General features: G+C 40.6%; 1 protein-coding gene and 1 long non-coding RNA gene across 3 annotated transcripts in view; one reads left to right on the forward strand and one right to left on the reverse strand.

Moving 5' to 3' along the window:
• The window catches only part of LOC142103612 (uncharacterized), a 103,557-nt gene extending 94,602 nt beyond the window's left edge, over positions 1-8,955 (reverse strand). Inside the window, exon 1 of the long non-coding RNA XR_012679402.1 lies at positions 8,669-8,955. This is a non-coding gene — a long non-coding RNA (uncharacterized LOC142103612). The remainder of the gene's footprint in view (positions 1-8,668) is intronic.
• Positions 8,956-8,996: 41 nt separating this feature from the next.
• LOC142104477 (DNA topoisomerase I, mitochondrial-like) overlaps positions 8,997-17,424 on the forward strand; it is a 164,176-nt gene continuing 155,748 nt past the window's right edge. For both annotated transcript variants that reach the window (XM_075189165.1, XM_075189164.1), the window contains exons 1-2: positions 8,997-9,081; positions 10,653-10,725. The gene's annotated coding sequence lies outside the window, so the exon portion shown is untranslated. The remainder of the gene's footprint in view (positions 9,082-10,652; positions 10,726-17,424) is intronic.

Raw genomic sequence — 17,424 nt, forward strand, 5'->3', positions numbered from 1 at the left:
CATGACTTCAGTAATGGAGACAGAAATGTAAAAGACACTTCAGTCTCTAGAGATTCATTAGCTGCTTTTCTTTAACGCATAGTTTCCTACTCTCCCGGAATGTCCGGAATACTCCCGCATTTCTGGGAGACCTCCCGGGCGAGCAGGGCAACCTCCCAGGTCTCGCCCCTGCAATAGATAAGTGGTGTCATCTTAGCCCCGCCCCCTGCTGTAATTGGCCAAAATTGTGACAATATTTATGGGCGGTGCCAATATAATACGTCAAGTCCCGCCCCCGCACGCCCACCTCCCCCCGGGATCTCCCTGAAGTCAACGAGGAAAAGTTGGCAAGTATGCCTATCACAAGGGATAATTTTGCTGGCAACTATGCTAAAAAGCAGAGCTTTAGACTCACTGGCTCGAAGGAAACTAAGTGCTAAATTGATTACATTTTCTTAAAGGAAAAGTGGAGGTGTTATCCATAGCAACCAATCAGATTCTAGCTATCATTTCTCTAGTAACTAAAGAAATGATAGCTAGCTTCTGATTGGTTGCTATAGGCAACACCCCCACTTGATAGCTAGGGTCTGATTGGTTGCTATAGGCAACAGGTTTCCTAAATCTACCCCTAAGTGCTTTGTAACCACATTGTGTTTTCGGGATGGGGTCCTGTTTATGTCACACAGACTTGTTGCTGCCCTGCCAGAAGTTGCTTGTATGGTACCTACATAAAGAAAGGTACATAAAAAAGTTAATTGGCATATTGCAAAATTTGACACTTGCCTGAGTTCTATTTTTGACTTTTAGCATCTTCATTCCTTCCGAAAAGTGCAGCCGGCACCAATATGAATTCCCAGTCGTCTTTCTTTTTTTTCATATACGCCGCATATTTTTTTTTTTGTTGTGTGCTGTTTCTTTGCTACAGGAGCAGAGTTTTGAAGTTTATTATGTGTATTCGCTTGTAACCGATCCAAATTGGATCCTATTCCCCATGTAAAAGTCTTGGAGAGAGGCCTGACAAATTGTCAGCTGTGTAACGTACCTGTGAATAGGCTGCACAGTTATGTAGAGGAATAATCTTTGAATTAATGCAATTTCTAACTCAAGCGAAACAGTTTCTGGGTCCGCGGTGTGCTTCAATTGGCAGGCGTTGGAGAGCTGTGGAAGTCAGCATTTAAAGAGAGAATACCAAAACAAGTATATTATGCTTCAGTGTTTGAGCCCTGCTACAATTTAACTTGCTGAGGATCGTTTGCTTTTTTTAATCTCTCCAAACACTGTGTTGCTGCTTTCCATTATGAAGTAGAGGTTAAGAGTGTCTGATGCCCCACATTCTCCTTCATAATGTTATTATTAACCCAGACAAGTGATTACCATGCAAAGTTATTCCAAAGAAAATTCTAAGATGCCAAATTCTTTATACATTTAGGAATGCTGATGAGAGCAGGGATTTAAGGACAGATATTTTATGGGAGCCCTAGGGGTCCTGATGCGCTGCTCTGCGGTTGGCTGCTTGGAAAACTATATATCCCAGCAAGGAAGGAACAGAGTGGATTCATGGTACCTACTTAAAAACTGCAGGGATGGTAGGAAAGTGTGAGCAGAGACCATCACTGTAGTATTGAGCTTATTATAAAAAAGGTATTAAATAAAAAAAAAATGATATTGATATTTTTGCTTCTTGTCTAATGTTATTGTATGTTATTTATTTGTATCAAGTACGCAATGTACAGCACTACGCAATATATTGGCGCTTCATAAAGGATAATAATGTGGCAAAAAGATGCATTCTGCCCTGTGAGCAAGATTTCTTTATACTGTAAAGAGAAGGATGCATTAAACCTAGCAGACTTTCCATATGAAACCATTTGCAGTTGGAGAAGTATATAGAACAGAAGAGCGCCATCTACTGGCCAAAGACTAAACAGTTCTTCTCGTCAGTAAACTGTACCCATTAAAGATAATCATTCTTCCTGTGCGGCAAGAAGCTTCCATAACCTCAGGCATGTTTCTTCTTGCCGTTAAACAAATTATATCTCTATTAGGGTTGAAGGCTGTGCCATTTACTCTGTACTCAGGTGTTATGAAATTTTAATGTGTTACTCACCTTACAGTAACCAGCCAAACCCACCTTCAGTACCCCCTTAGCTATCAGCAGGACCCTCTAAACATGGAACATCAATAACTATTCCCTCCAAGGATAGCGATCTGGATATTTATACTGTTAATAACAAAAATGTGAAAAATCCTAGTTAAAGGTGGGGGCAGCTACATGTAGCTCCTCTTACAGACCTGGACAAAAACTAGGAACATACAAATTTTCAAGAGGTGGTTTTCCATGCCACGCTGCCAGAGGGGGCTTGACTAGCATTCAAGGGGCGTGGCTATAATTTTAGACCAAGCCATGATACTCTCCAGCCCTTCAAATACTTTTCAAACACACACAGTTCCATTTTTTTTGAGCAGAGCCGTGTGAAGCAGTACATATCTCCCAACTGTCTTTGCAGTGGGGACAAAGTCTTGACTGAGCGAGACAGTCAGAAAATTAGGTACTGCTCCACCAGTATGAGGACATTTGGCGCACTGTCCTGCTCTCTCCTACCTGTTCTTACAGATTTCACTATTTGCTGCTAATATCTTAAGCTCAGTTTCTCCTTGTCTGGATCCTGGAATATTGGGACCCCGTTTGGAAAAAGATGATGACATGAACCACTTAGCAAGGTGGCTAAATGGTTAGCACTTCTGCCTTACAGCACTGGGGTCATGAGTTCCATTCCAGACCATGGCCTTATCTGTGAGGAGTTTGTATGTTCTCCCTGTGTTTGTGTGGGTTTCCTCCGGGTGCTCTGGTTTCCTTCCACACTCCAAAAACATACTGGTAGGTTAATTAGCTGCTAACAAATTGACCCTAGTCTCTGTGTGTGTGTGTGTGTTAGGGAATTTAGATTGTAGGCTCCAATGGGGCAGGGACTGATGTGAATGAGTTCTCTGTACAGCACTGCGGAATTAGTGGCGCTATATAAATAAATGATGATGATGTGGATAGCCTAGCAACGAGTGAACACGTTAGGCCTTCCACATACGGGATTCATCTGGACATTCATGCAGTGAGTCTGGCTGGTGAAATGGGATTCTGTGCCAAATGCCAATGTTAATATTTGCAGAGGCTAGTCAATGGTAGAAGGCTGATATTTTTCCCAGAGAAGTTGGCAACCTCAGTTATTTAGGTAGAAAGAGACAGGTACGTATATAAAGAGAGATATAGACCATTAATAACCTTTCTTAAAATAGCACCAACTTATTACGCAGTGTTTACAGAGAATGTTTAAACAGCCACATCAGTCCCTGCCCCGTGGAACTTACAATCTAAACTCTTGACCACACAAACACACCAGCATTAACCTTCCAGTATGTGTTTGGACTGTGGGAGGAAACCGGAGCACCGGGAAGAAACACAGATGAACATAGGGAAAGCATGCAAATCCACTCAAAAAAAAAACACACAGCAGGACACTGCATTGGGAATTTAAAAATATATAACGGTTGAATTTACCACAATAATGCTCAGCTAAGAATATTTCACAATTTTATAGGCTTCAAACACAAATCAAACTGGATTCTGTCCATAACATATGACTCAGGTGTGCAGGAGTTCTTAATCCTATTTAAAAACCTAATTTTATACAAGTAACTAAGTAAAGTCAATGAATACCTAATAAACCGTTTAATCTGTAAAACTGCAGTCTGCAGGATTAAAGCATAAAGATAGCATATACGGTGAGATAAAGACAGATCTACTGGAGGCTGTATGTGAAGACATTCTTATTAGGTAAGCAGACAAAGTGATTAACACGTTATGTTAGTAAAAGATCTGATTCTCAGCACACATTTTTGACTGCTTATAAAAAAAACTGAATTCCCTGGTGATCGCAGCAAGTGCAATCCTGGAATATTCCAATAACAGCGAGATGTGATTTGCTTCTCAATCATCTTGTTTTTAGCAAAGATCTTCTGGATTATGAAATATTAATACTGCACCTCTAGCCTAAAGAAATATTCACTAAGCAACAGCATAACTAGTTCCAGAATAATTATATGCTTTATTTACCCGGCTTCTATATTAGGAATGATGCCAATTTCCTGGCTTAAGGCATTCAGAATATACACATAAACAGGAACAAACCCAAAAATAAAAACCAAATATGTTGCATCAGGTTGGACTGCATCCAGAACAGCTCTGTTGACTCAGAAAATAATTTACAAGTTGTTCACTAGCTGGTGCCATATTTTGGAAATATCCACATCACCAGTCACAAGAGGAGGTCAGTTACGAAAAGCACGACTGTGTGCACAAGTGCAAATGTTTTCACATAGGTTCACATAGAGGTGTCAAGAGGGGAAGGAATGAGTCTGGGCCTCCCTTGGGGGCTGGCGGGCCCCATCAAAGCCAAATTGTGCACACACCTATTCAACGACTTTACGGTCCATGTTACGGTTTGGTCTTACAAACGTGAAATCATCACCATCCTTATTATATTGTGTCCACACCCTTTAAAACTTTATGTTATACTACTTAGGACTTGTACAGTGATCGTCGAGTCATTGCTGTTCAAATTTCCATCATTTAGGATGGATCCACAGGGGCAAAAGCAGGATTTGTAGAGGGGGGTTTCCACACCACGCCGCCAGTGGGCGTGGCCGGCAAGCATGAGGGCATGGCTATAATATTAGCCAGTGCTTGGCTGCTCTCCAACTCTTCCTATCCCCATAATATACATGGGCAATGCTGCTTGCACTACTGTTAGGTGCACGTAGCTCTTCCTTTTCAAGCAGAGCCGTGTGAAGCGGGGGCATGATCCAGCCACCTCAATTATCCAGTGCCCCAGGCGTGGAGGGGGGTTTCTGGGCACTTGTTAACCCCCCTCGGTTTGCCTACGATCCATGGTCTCAACAGAGGTGCGCAGGCACCAAGATCAATGTTCCCAAAGACTGCAAGGGATTTCAGAGCATTTTACACAAATATTGACCCAACGCCTATTAAACACTCATCTGAACAAGCCCATGACATGTACTTACTCCATGGGGGAATTCACCATGTGAGAACACATTACAATATGTGTTGTGTCATCAAGCAATTCTTGCCCATTCATAAATAAATATATATTTTGTATTATGAAATAAAAATAGTTTCGTTCCTTTTCTTCATCTTTAACTTTGCTTATAGTGCTCACACAATGGCCAATACACAGGCTTTGTCTGACTGCCGGGTAGCCAGATCTTGTACATAGACCCATATGGCTGTATCTGAAAGATATGGATGCTCGGGGCCTGGACTAACTGCGCAGTCAGACAATGATCACAGACACAGTCAGATCCGGTGACTGTCCAACAGCCAGTGCCAACTGTGCGCTTAACATCGGATGGCTTTCCATCATACATTATTAGGAATGGCTGGTCTTTTTCTGCGTATACACAAAGTGATTTCTGCTAATTAGGTCTAAAACAACTCATTGGGGCTTTCAGATAGAGGGTTTAGAGCACATTTAGTAGTTTGTCAGGTGCTAAGAAAAAAAAGTTCAGGTTCATTACATAATTGTACATTTGAAAGTACATCCTTAAAGAACAAAGCTAGGCCTGAATGAACAAAGACTGATTCACCCAACATTTGTGTCTGAGCATAAATGCAAAATACAAGTAAAATCTGGGAATATAACATTCAGTTTGTAGAAATGTGTAGAAATCGTGGCCCCTCACATAGGGCCCAGACTTATTAAAAGACAAAGTTATATAGCATCTAAGATAGCAGCTGCCCCCTAGTGGTACAAATGGTTTTCATATATTCTTTGAAAGCCAATTGACCTAGTTTGCAATTTGTTACACCTGGCATGTGAATTCTATTTTTAAACTGCTCCAAAACTTGCAGTGTTTCTATACTGCATACCGCAATTCCTTATTTTAACACTGCTAGCTTTTGTGTATGGACAATATATATTGTACTACTTCTGCTTATAATCACACAGGTGTAAAGGTTACACAATGTAATTTGGACACATTTATTTCAACCATTTCAACCATTTCCCAGTTCACTGAAGGATGAGTCCCTGTTGCTAATCAGGGACCCTGGGGGCTTGGAGGAAAACCCCATCTGTTCCCTTCTGCGCTCACTTTTCACTTACCTCTCCAGGGTCCTCTGCTGATCAGAACATGATAATAACACAAACAGTATAACAGGAGCCCCACATCACTGCTCTGTGCTGCTGAGGGACCTTGCTCTTTTCACTATATAACTTGCATCATGTCATTGCACCTGTCACATGCAGCCCTGTCCTCTCTAACACATCACTCATCCCCTGATATACTCTGTGCTGCTGGGGACCCTGCTCCTTCCACTATATAACTCTCAGTCTGTGGCTTCCTGTGGCCTCCATTCCCCTCCTCACATCATGTCACTGCCCTTGTCACATGCAGCCCTGTCCTCACTAACACATCACTCATCCCCTGATATACTCTGTGCTGCTGGAGACCCTGCTCCTTCTACTATATAACTCTTAGTCTGTGGCTTCCTGCTTCTCACACCATGTTAGTGCCCCTGTCACTGGCTGCCCTGTCCTCGCTGAAACTTTCACATGAGTTGAGAGCTCCTCACAAAAGATCAGCACACTATCTGAAATATTCTGCGCTGCTGTGAAAATTCTGATGCTTTGATTGGGGAAATTCTGTACAAGCAAGAGCACAAGTCATAATACAATAAAATGCTCTGGTCTTGGTCAAATTCCCCTTCAAAAAAGAATCTAATGGCCAATCAGAATCACTTGTCGTTATGTTTTAGTGCTTAATGAAAAGACCTGGAGGTATATTTACTAAACTGCGGGTTTGAAAAAGTGGAGGTGTTGCCCATAGCAACCAATCAGATTCTAGCTGTCATTTTGTAGAATGTAATAAATAAATGATAACTAGAATCTGATTGGTTGCTATAGGCAACATCTCCACGTTTTTGAACCAGCAGTTAGTAAATATACACTCTGGCATTAATTAAGCTATACATTTAGATAGTAGCAGACAAAGGGTTGACTAAGCCCTCTGTATCATCATCAACTATTTATTAATATAGCGCCACTAATTCCACAGCGCTGTACAGAGAACTCATTCACATCAGTCCCTGCCCTATTGGAGCTTACAATCTAAATCCCCTAACACACACACACACAGAGGCCGAGAGAGACTAAGGGCAATTTAATAGCAGCCAATTAACCTACCAATATGTTTTTGGAGTGTGGGAGGAAACCAGAGCACCCGGAAGATAACCAATGCAAACACGGGGAAAACATAAAAACTCCACACAGATAAGGCCATGGTTGGGAATCGAACTCATGACACCAGTGTTGTGAGGCAGAAGTGCTAACCACTAAGCCACCATGCTGCCCGCTCTGCAGTTTTATTAATATAGATTTTAAAGTGCTGTCAGCTAGACAATGTAATATTTACTGGGAAGCTGTGCTGAGACTGTTTACCAGGAGATACATCCCAGTACAAGGTCTTTGTATGTCACCTGCCTGTCTGACAGCATCAAGCTGGGATTCCAGTCAACCCACACATGACACGTAATTCTCCGCTCCATTGAAAACACAAAGCGTACACTTGTGCTATTTTTGTGTTTTCTTTCTCTACATTACTGAGCTAGGAATGTATCATAGCTGGTGGCTATGTGTATTTTTTTTCACTGAGTTAATTTGCCATCACTGCCATTGTCATTGTAATTACAGCCCAGGTGATATCGTTTTCTACATAAAGTAGTTTTATTTAGAAATTAAACAAATAAGATTAGCTTGCTTGTCTGGCTGGTAATGTCACAAGGAAATCTAATATAGTAATATAATTCTCCCATTATCGAATCATGGATTTCAGAGAGAAAACCTTGTTGTATGCTTCTCACATCTGCCCAATCAGGGCTGCTTGTGACAGGGTCAAGGTCAAGATATGAGGAGGGGAATGGAATCACACAGGAAATCACAGTCTGTGAGGGAGAGTGGAAGTAGCTGGGTCCTCCAACAGCACATATTACTGATTGTGAGTCTTACCTCTATATGAAACAAAGATCATCCATCCGACACAAAAAGATAAAGGAATCTCGCCCGGGGCTGCACCACACCAAATAAACTCAAATCGCAGCTGCAGAGCAGGGCCAATTTCTATCCCCTAATCAAAAACAACCACAGACCAAAAAGAAAAAGCAGCGCTGAATAGTGGTATATAGGTGTGGCCTTAACTAGACAAATCAAAGGAAACCATGGCAGGATACATAAAACCAGACATAATAGTCTATAAAAAAAAATATTTTTAATGTCTCAATAAATACAATACATAGGCCTCATAAATGTGTAAATTGGTCATTAAAACCAAACATTTAAAAAACACTGGGACTAAAAGCTGTATAAATGAAATCGCAAATGGTGTCTATAAACGGACTAAATTGATCAGTATGTCAACGTCACTAGTAAATATATGGTAGTTCATATAAAGATATAATCACAATATAATCCCTCCAAGATATCCAGCAAATTGGCCCATAAGTTGGAAGATATATAGCACTCAAAGTAATGCAGATATTATTACTAATATTCCACATTCAGATCCTGATGGAATGTCACCGGCAGAGGACTTGCATAGGAAATAAGTTTATATAACTCACTTAATTGTCTCAGTGGTTCCAATGCTGCAGCTCCCAGCTCATGACTCCGTCTGGGCGCTCTCCACACAACCGCTGGAGAACATTACCCAGAAGCACAGCAGTAAGTTTCCTCGACCGTCAGTGACGTTAGTATTAGCAAAGGTGAGAAGGTCGTCACGTGCAAACAACTGTAGAGATTGATTCAGGGCCGGACTGGACATCTGACTCTTCTGGCAAGAAGGGCCGATGGTCAGATGGGCCGGTCCCGGGCAGTCACTGACACCCTGTCACTGACAGGCTTCCTGGTGGCTGGCTCCTCCCCAGGAACTAGCCACCAGATCACATGACAGCCGGCTCCTGCTGGAAGCTGTCAGAGGAGCAGACAGGGGAAGAAGGCAGAAGACAGAAACAAGAAGAGAAAAGAAGCTGAGAAGGTAAATACACTAAAACTGGGGGGGAGGGGGAAGAGAAAGGATGTCACACAGAAAAAAATTCCTAATATGAATATTTATATAAACTCACAGTTTATACAAACATACTGTAGTGGTGTTAATATGTTCACTCTGTGGCATAATATGATTTGGGGCACTACTGTATGGTATAATATGATTTGAGGGCACTATTGTGGCATAATATCAACTGGGGCAGTATTGTGGTATAATATGATTTGGGGCACAGCTGTATGGCATAATATGATTTGAGGGCACTATTGTGGTATAATATGAACTGGGGCACTACTGTATGGTATAATATGATTTGGGGGCACTATTGTGGCATATCAACTGGGGCACTATTGTGGCATAATATGATTTGAGGGCACTATTGTGGCATAATATGATTTGGGGCACTACTGTATGGCATAATATGATTTGAGGGCACTATTGTGGCATAATATGATTTGAGGGCACTATTGTGGCATAATATGAACTGTGGCACTACTGTATGGTATAATATGATTTGAGGGCACTATTGTGGCATAATATGAACTGGGGCACTACTGTATGGTATAATATGATTTGGGGGCACTATTGTGGCATAATATCAACTGGGGCACTATTGTGGCATAATATGATTTGAGGGCACTATTGTGGCATAATATGATTGGGGGCACTACTGTATGGCATAATATGATTTGAGGGCACTATTGTGGCATAATATGATTTGGGGGCACTATTATGGCATAATATGAACTGTGGCACTACTGTATGGTATAATATGATTTGAGGGCACTATTGTGGCAGAATATGATTTGGGGGCAATATTGTGGTATAATATGAACTGGGGCACTACTGTATGGTATAATATGATTTTGGGGCACTACAATATGGTATAATATGATTTTGGGGCACTACTATATGGTATAATATGATTTGAGGGCACTATTGTATGAACTGGGGCACTGTTGTGGCATAATATGATTTGGGGGCACAGCTGTATGGCATAATATGATTTGTGGGCTCTATGGTGGCTTAATATCAATTGGGGGCATGTACTCAGGCATGAGGGAAGGGGGTGGGTGTTAATATAATGTGGGAGGTAGGCTATTAAGTTAATGCTGGAGTTTAGGTGGGGGCTAATTATTTAATTTGTGCTATTTTATTCGTGAGGTGATGTGGGTCATTTTAATTTAATACTGGTGCCTAGCAATTTAAAAAGGGGTGATTGGACCTTTAATTTAATGCTGAGGTGGTTTGGGGGCTATTAATTGAAAGTGTGGCTGTTTGGGGAAAAAATAACATCTATTTATTAAATGTGAATATGAATTATTTAATTGCAGTGATGGTTGCGGGAAATAGGTATATTTCTTAAACGTAAATGCTATTTAATTTATTGCTGGAGTTGTTTGGAGGCAGGGAAATAGATTTATTTATTAAATGTGAATACTAGTATTTTAATGTTGAGGCTGGAGGGAGGCCTAATTATAAAACATGGGTTGTATTGTATTGATTAAACACCAGGGCTGGAGTTTTTTAAATTACATGTACCCATTTTTTTTCCCAAATAGGGCCTCCAACATTCCAGGATCCAGACAACCAGCAATTAAAGAATCCAGCAGCCACAGGTGGTGACAAAAACAGGTAGGAAAAAGCAGGACTGTCTGCCAACTGTCTTATTTAGTGAGATTTGGTCCGCCTACTAGGACAGTTGGGAGGTATGTCCCACTTCACACTGTACTGCTTGTGAAGGCAGAGCTGCGTGCAACTAACAGTAGTGCACATGGTTTTGCATGTGTATTTGTCTAACATTTGCCTAAAATGATAACCATGTTACATAATAGGGGCCCCCTGTCTTAAATACCTTGGGCCCCTCGACCAGCTCTGGTTAGCAGGAGGGAGCGGATAGCTACTCCAAGTCCCTGGATAGGACACAGACTGCAGAGCAAGCCGAGGAGCTTTAAGTCTCACAAGATTTGGTAATCTCGTGAGACAAACAGCTTCCCTGCTCACTCTACAGGAAGTTCCTACCCTGATGGATGTCAGCAGCACCAGAAGCATAGATAAGTACAGTGGGCTGGGGGTGTCATAATGTACCTGGGGGATGGAGTAATATGGCTGGGAGCGTGTGATAAATGTAATGTTTTATTATAATGTATGTATCAATGCCCCATTTTGGCCACACCCACAGCACAATGTGGTCACGCCCTTTTTGGCGCCAACGCTGCGCACACACAGTTACTTTGCTGCTGAAATTAAGGTGGGCCTGTGTACTTTAAATGCCAGAGCTGATTTTTAGTCCCAGTCCGGCCCTGGCTTGATTTCAGCATTGGTAGCAAGTTCCAATTACATGAAGTAGAGCACATAAATCCTGGATGGAAAAAAACTGGTACCAGTATAAATATAAGTCCAATATCAGACAACTGAAACAGCGATCCCAGTGTAAAATAACCCGACGCGTTTCGTCTGTTGAACCCAGACTGTATCAAAGATAGAAATCAGGGGTATGGCCCAGCTAAATTAAGAGTGGCTGATTGGATCGAAACATGTACTATTTCTGCCCTAAATTTTCATTTTTACATTATGAGAAGCAGGCCTTTCAGGAATGATGGGAACATTTGTCCGCACAGGTCCCTATATCAGACCTAAAGATGGACAATCAAAATGTATATTTTATCTTCAAAGGCAACTAAACCAAACAAATTGTGGTGACATCCTTCGTTAATCTGCAGAAGTTTGTTTTTTTGTATTTCTTGTCATCGCTAAAGAAACGACATAACACTCTTTGGGGAGAAGATTAAAACGAGAAGATTTGGTTTGCAAATTAATTCGGAAACGCATTGTTTTATGTTAATCTCCCATTTGTCTGTAAATGATTTTGTAATCTTGTTTCCTTTTTCCTCCGTATCAAGAAATGTGTTTGAGGATGAATCGTCCCTCGGGCTGGGAAGGGTTAATCATACTTAGCCAGCTGTCCTGACCAGATAACAATGAATACTATTACACATAACCTTATCTGCATCCAGTTCTCTCTCCCTGTCTCTCTTTTTTTTTTTTTTTAACTATTTCTTGATATTTAAAGAACTAATCTGCTATCTTGTGGCTGCCCCCAAGGACCTTTTTGAAAATGAGATTTTTCATATGACGGGCTCTTAGGGATCATGTCCCAACCTTTTCAGCAAATCTGTACATCTAAACGTTGTCGGATGATGAACAAGTGGAAGGATAAAAGTCTCATTGGCCGAAGGATTCACTTGTGTCTAGATAACATAACTGAAAACATACAATATCAGAGGAAAATGTCATTTCCTACTGTCAACAGACCACAAGAACACGAAGTTAATCTCCTTTGATGACAGAGGTACCTGCAACACTACATATTACAGACCCTTCTAAATATTAGGGAGCTAAAGTAGATCCGTCACCTACACAAAGATGAGGCAGCCATTTTGTGAGCTGAGTATGCATAGTAATGTTGCCTACCAATTCCCTAGGAACCAGCATGCCTTAAAATATAATTCAATAATAATAATGAGGCACTTTCTGCCTCATGCCTCATTGACGTCGCTGGCTCCTAATGAATCGTTAGGATGCATTTGTATGAAAGTTTGTCCAGTCCATAAAATGGCTGCCACCACTGTCTGTAGGCACAAGGTAAATTTTAAGGGCTTAAAAAAATAATGATATTTAATTGTGTCCAGCACATAGTTGCCATGAAAATCTTTTGCTTGGTACATTTAATGTGTTAAATCTATTTTTATTTCCCTCTGTGTAGCAGAAAAGCATAAACAAGAAGGGTTAATCTCTGGCTTTCTCTCTTACGTATTACAGGGCCAGACAGGTTTGGGTCGGCTATTGGAATTATCAGAGGGTCCGTAGGTGGGCTACTGTGGCATGTCTGATATAAGAAAAAGATGGTAAAAATGGACTGATGGCCCTCTGATATCACATAATTATTAAAGAACCTGCTGAAAAAGGAAACTTGAAGGTGTTGCCCATAGCAACCAATCAGATTCTAGCTATCATTCTTTAGAATGTACTAGATAAATGATAGCTAGAATCTGATTGGTTGCTATGGGCAATGCCTCCATTCTTCCTTCTCATAATGCTACATAAATACATTATTTGCAAACCTATTGCAGGCCATTGTAGCTAGAGTTACCAATGTACACGGCTGGGTACAGGTGCTGCAGCCCCACCAATTCAAAATCTGACCATTGTGTATGACAGACATTGGCACTTGTAATTGGGAGGACAATCCCAATGAGTATAAGAAGTTATCACGTGACAAGTCCCCCCACCACTGAGCCAGTACTGATCCTCCCTTTTATGAGATATTAGTCTGTGCGGGGTTTTATCAATCTCACTATGTAAGAAATGAACTGATCCCTGTTTACTGTTTTTTTTAATCAATAAATATATTTATATATTACAGTCATGGACAAAAGTTTTGAGAATGACAAATATTGTTTTTCACAAAGTCTGATGCCTCAGTTTTTATGATGGCAATTTGCATATACCCCAGAATGTCATGAAGAGTGATCAGATGAATTGCAATTAATTTCAAAGTCCCCCTTGACAATAAATTTTATCCCAAAAATAACATTTTCACTGCATTTCAGCCCTGCCACAAAAGGACCAGCTGACATGAGGTCAGTGATTCTCTCATTAGCACAGGTGCGAGTGTTGATGAGGACAAGGCTGGAAATCAATCTGTCATGCAGATTGAGTTAGAATAACAGATTGGAAGCTTTAAAAGGAGGGTGAAGCTTGAAATAATTGTTCTTCCTCTGTTAACCATGGTTACCTGCAAGGAAACACGTGCAGTCATCATTGCTTTGCACAAAAAGGGCATTACAGGCAAGGATATTGCTGCTAGTAAGATTGCACCTAAATCAACCATTTATCGGATGAAAAAGAACTTCAAGGAGAGAGGTTCAATAGTTGTGAAGAAGGCTTTGCGGTGCCCAAGAATGTCTAGAAACATTCAGTTGCGGGATCAGGGCACCACCAGTGCAAAGCTTGCTCAGGAATGGAGGCAAGCAGGTGTGAGTGCATCTGCACGTACAGTGAGCTGAAGACTTTTGGAGAATGACCTGGTGTCAAGAAGGCCAGCAAAGAAGCCACTTCTCTCCAGGAAAAACATCATATTCAGACTGATATTCTGCAAAAGGTACAGGGATTGGACTGCTGAGGACTGGGCTAAAGTCATTTTCTCTGATGAATCCCCTTTCTGTTTGGGGCAGCTGGAAAAACTCTTGTCTGTAGAAGGAAAGGTGAGCGCTACCATCAGTCTTGTGTCATGCCAACAGTAAAGCATCCTGAGACCATTCAGGTGTGGGGTGGCTTCTCAGCCAAGAGAGTGGGCTCACTCACAATTTTACCTAAGAACACAGACATGAATAAAGAAAGGTACCAAAACATCCTCCAAGAGCAACTTCTCCCAACCATCCAAGAACAGTTTGGTGATGAACAATGCTTCTTTCAGCATGATGGAGCACCTTGCCATAAGGCAAAAGTGATAATTAAGTGGCTCGGGGATTAAAACTTTTGGGTCCACAGACCTTAATCCCATTGAGAATTTGCGGTCAATCCTCAAGAGGCAGGTGGACAAACAAAAATCCACAAATTCTGACAAACCCCAGCATTGATTAGGCAAGAATGGGCGTCCATCAGTCAGTATGTGGCCCAGAATTTGACTGACAACATACCCGGGGCGAATTGCAGAGGTCTTCAAAAAGAAGGGTCAACGGTGCAAATATTGACTCTTTGCCTAAACTTAATGTAATTGTCAATAAAAGCCTTTGACACTTTGAAATGCTTGTTATTTTACTTCAGTATACCATAGCAACATCTACTTGTGTCATTCTCAAAACATTTGGCCATGACTGTATATTTGTGTCGAAAAGGCAAATCACACACAATGATATAACAAAATAAAAATTTAAATGAATGGTTTTCTTGTTTTTGTAATGAAGCGTCTAAGTTGATTGAGTTCTTGAGTCAAACAACATGTCTGATTAAACTTATTTTAGGGACATTTCTGATAAATACCCCCACATTTCTTAAGACTACCAGTCAATACTTGCGGATGGAACTACAGTGTTACATCATTATACCAGCAGTGTACAAGGCAGGTCAAAACTGATGTTATAACAAAGGTGATGGTATATATAGAGTGACATATAATTGAATTAATACCTTTTAATACAAAAATACCACAGGGTAAGTAAGGGTGAAGTTATAAAAGGAAGGGTGATATAGTTAAGCTCACATTAGCTACATTTACACTTTGTAAAGCCTCCTTAATAAGAGGTGTTGGAAGGAACTTTGATACTAAATGGAAGCAAAAATTACTAGCAATTTCATTAAAGTGCAGTACCTGCTAATAGCACGTAGGTGGTGCACTAACAGCAGTGACGTTTGTAGACAACACACTGCAAATTACAATTAATAGGAAACAAATATAATAAATTCAGTTTTGCACAAGATACTGCTAAATACAGCAATACGCAATAAATACCCTTAAAAAATACATGTCTACAAGACACCAAGGGAACAATTCCTGGTATTTGAACTTGAATCTTAAGCCAGACATGATGCATTAACTTAAGTATATAAAGAAGGCAAACGGCGATTACGCTGTATAAATCTAGACGAGAAGTCATCTATGAATAGAAACATCACATTACAGGTTAATATAATCACCAGAAACTAGGCTTAGACTAGTTAAAATCCTTATTTCTGCTGATCCCATATGCTATCATCTCTTAATTGAGTTTGGCCAAACGGCGGCCTTGCCCATAGCTCCATTTAGACCTTGATTCCTCATTCGAGACATAGTCTGGGCGCCGGTGAAATTGCAATTTATATACAGAATCATGAGATGAATAAAGAAAAAGACATTTTATGTTTAAGGATGTAACGATACTGGATGTGTGCTTCATGTACAATGTATAGACAGTCAGCAATAATCTGCAGCTGAAGCCTTTAATGGATTGGCTCTTTACAGAAGGCTGTGTGTTCAGCCAGGACATTATGCTGCTGCAGAACCTCTTTAAAACCAGAACTGTCAATCACAACAGAACAAAACCGAAGTTACATCTGACATCATGTAGAAGCTCATTTTCCATTGTACGATGCCTCATTAATTGCTCCAAAATGTCACAGCTTTAGGAGATGCAGTGGCTCAGTGATTAAGAGCACAGATAATGACCAAGAGAAGCTAGCTGTAGACCCTAGGTACAATCTCCGTGACAGCTACTTTTGTTTGTACTGTGGCACTTTGCTAAAGGAAAGTGCATTATATGTCACATACAAAGTGATGTCTCTCTCTACATAGCTGCATTGGGTTTTGGTGGATCAGCTCACAGTAAAATCTATTTTTATGCCCATCGTTAGAGCTTATTCTCAGTTGGACTTGTCTGATATAACAACCATATTACACGTTATTTCAATACAGTTTTTATACAGTTATTAAAAAGAAAAAACCTTCAGACAGGTATAACCTATAGGACTCATTTGCTAGTATGTTACAGAGCTCATTATTGTAAATGGCTCCCCCTGGTGGTAAGGGGAAGCTTTCTGCTCAAGCAGACAGCTGGTCTATAGGTGTGCACGTACCAAAGACACACAGGTGTGCAAGTGTATCCATTAAATAGCCATCAAGTTGGATTGATCTCTATGGATCTCCGTCCAAAGAGCCAAGACAGTAGTGATTTGCAAATCTCTACCCAGAATTTCCATCTTTAAATCTTTGGCTCTACAGGTTAACATTGGTTCTTTAAAACAAGCGATGAGACGGAGACAAGCAAATGCTCCTACTGCATTATATATATATATATATATATATATATATATATATATATATATATATATATATATATATATCTATATATATATATCTAATATATAAATGCTTAGTGGCGTCTGTCTGTCTGTGTGTGTGTGGAAAAAAACAAACAAGTTGCAGCGCCACCTGCTGGGCAGAGTTATACACTGACCTACTAAATTCTTAGTGTGTGTGGGAAAAAAAATTCAAAAAGGGCTGAAATTGGGTAGGGCTCAAACTCATTTTCGTGAGGTAATTTTACCTCATGAACACACATGTGTAGAGGCGTGCGTTAGTGTGTGTGTGTGGAAAAAACAATTCTCAGAAAGGGCTCATCCAATTGACCTGAAATTTGGTATACTGACATTATTTGACAAAAAAATTAGAATAGTCAAGTCAGTTAACTTCCATCATCCCCCCTTCCCCCCGTGGGAGGGGTAGTAAAGGCTAAATTTACGAGTTGAGGGGTCAAACTCATTTTCGTGAGGTAATTTTACCTCATGAACACACAT

This window comes from Mixophyes fleayi, chromosome 10 (genome assembly GCF_038048845.1).
Source record: "Mixophyes fleayi isolate aMixFle1 chromosome 10, aMixFle1.hap1, whole genome shotgun sequence".
NCBI classification, from domain to species: Eukaryota; Metazoa; Chordata; class Amphibia; order Anura; family Limnodynastidae; genus Mixophyes; species Mixophyes fleayi.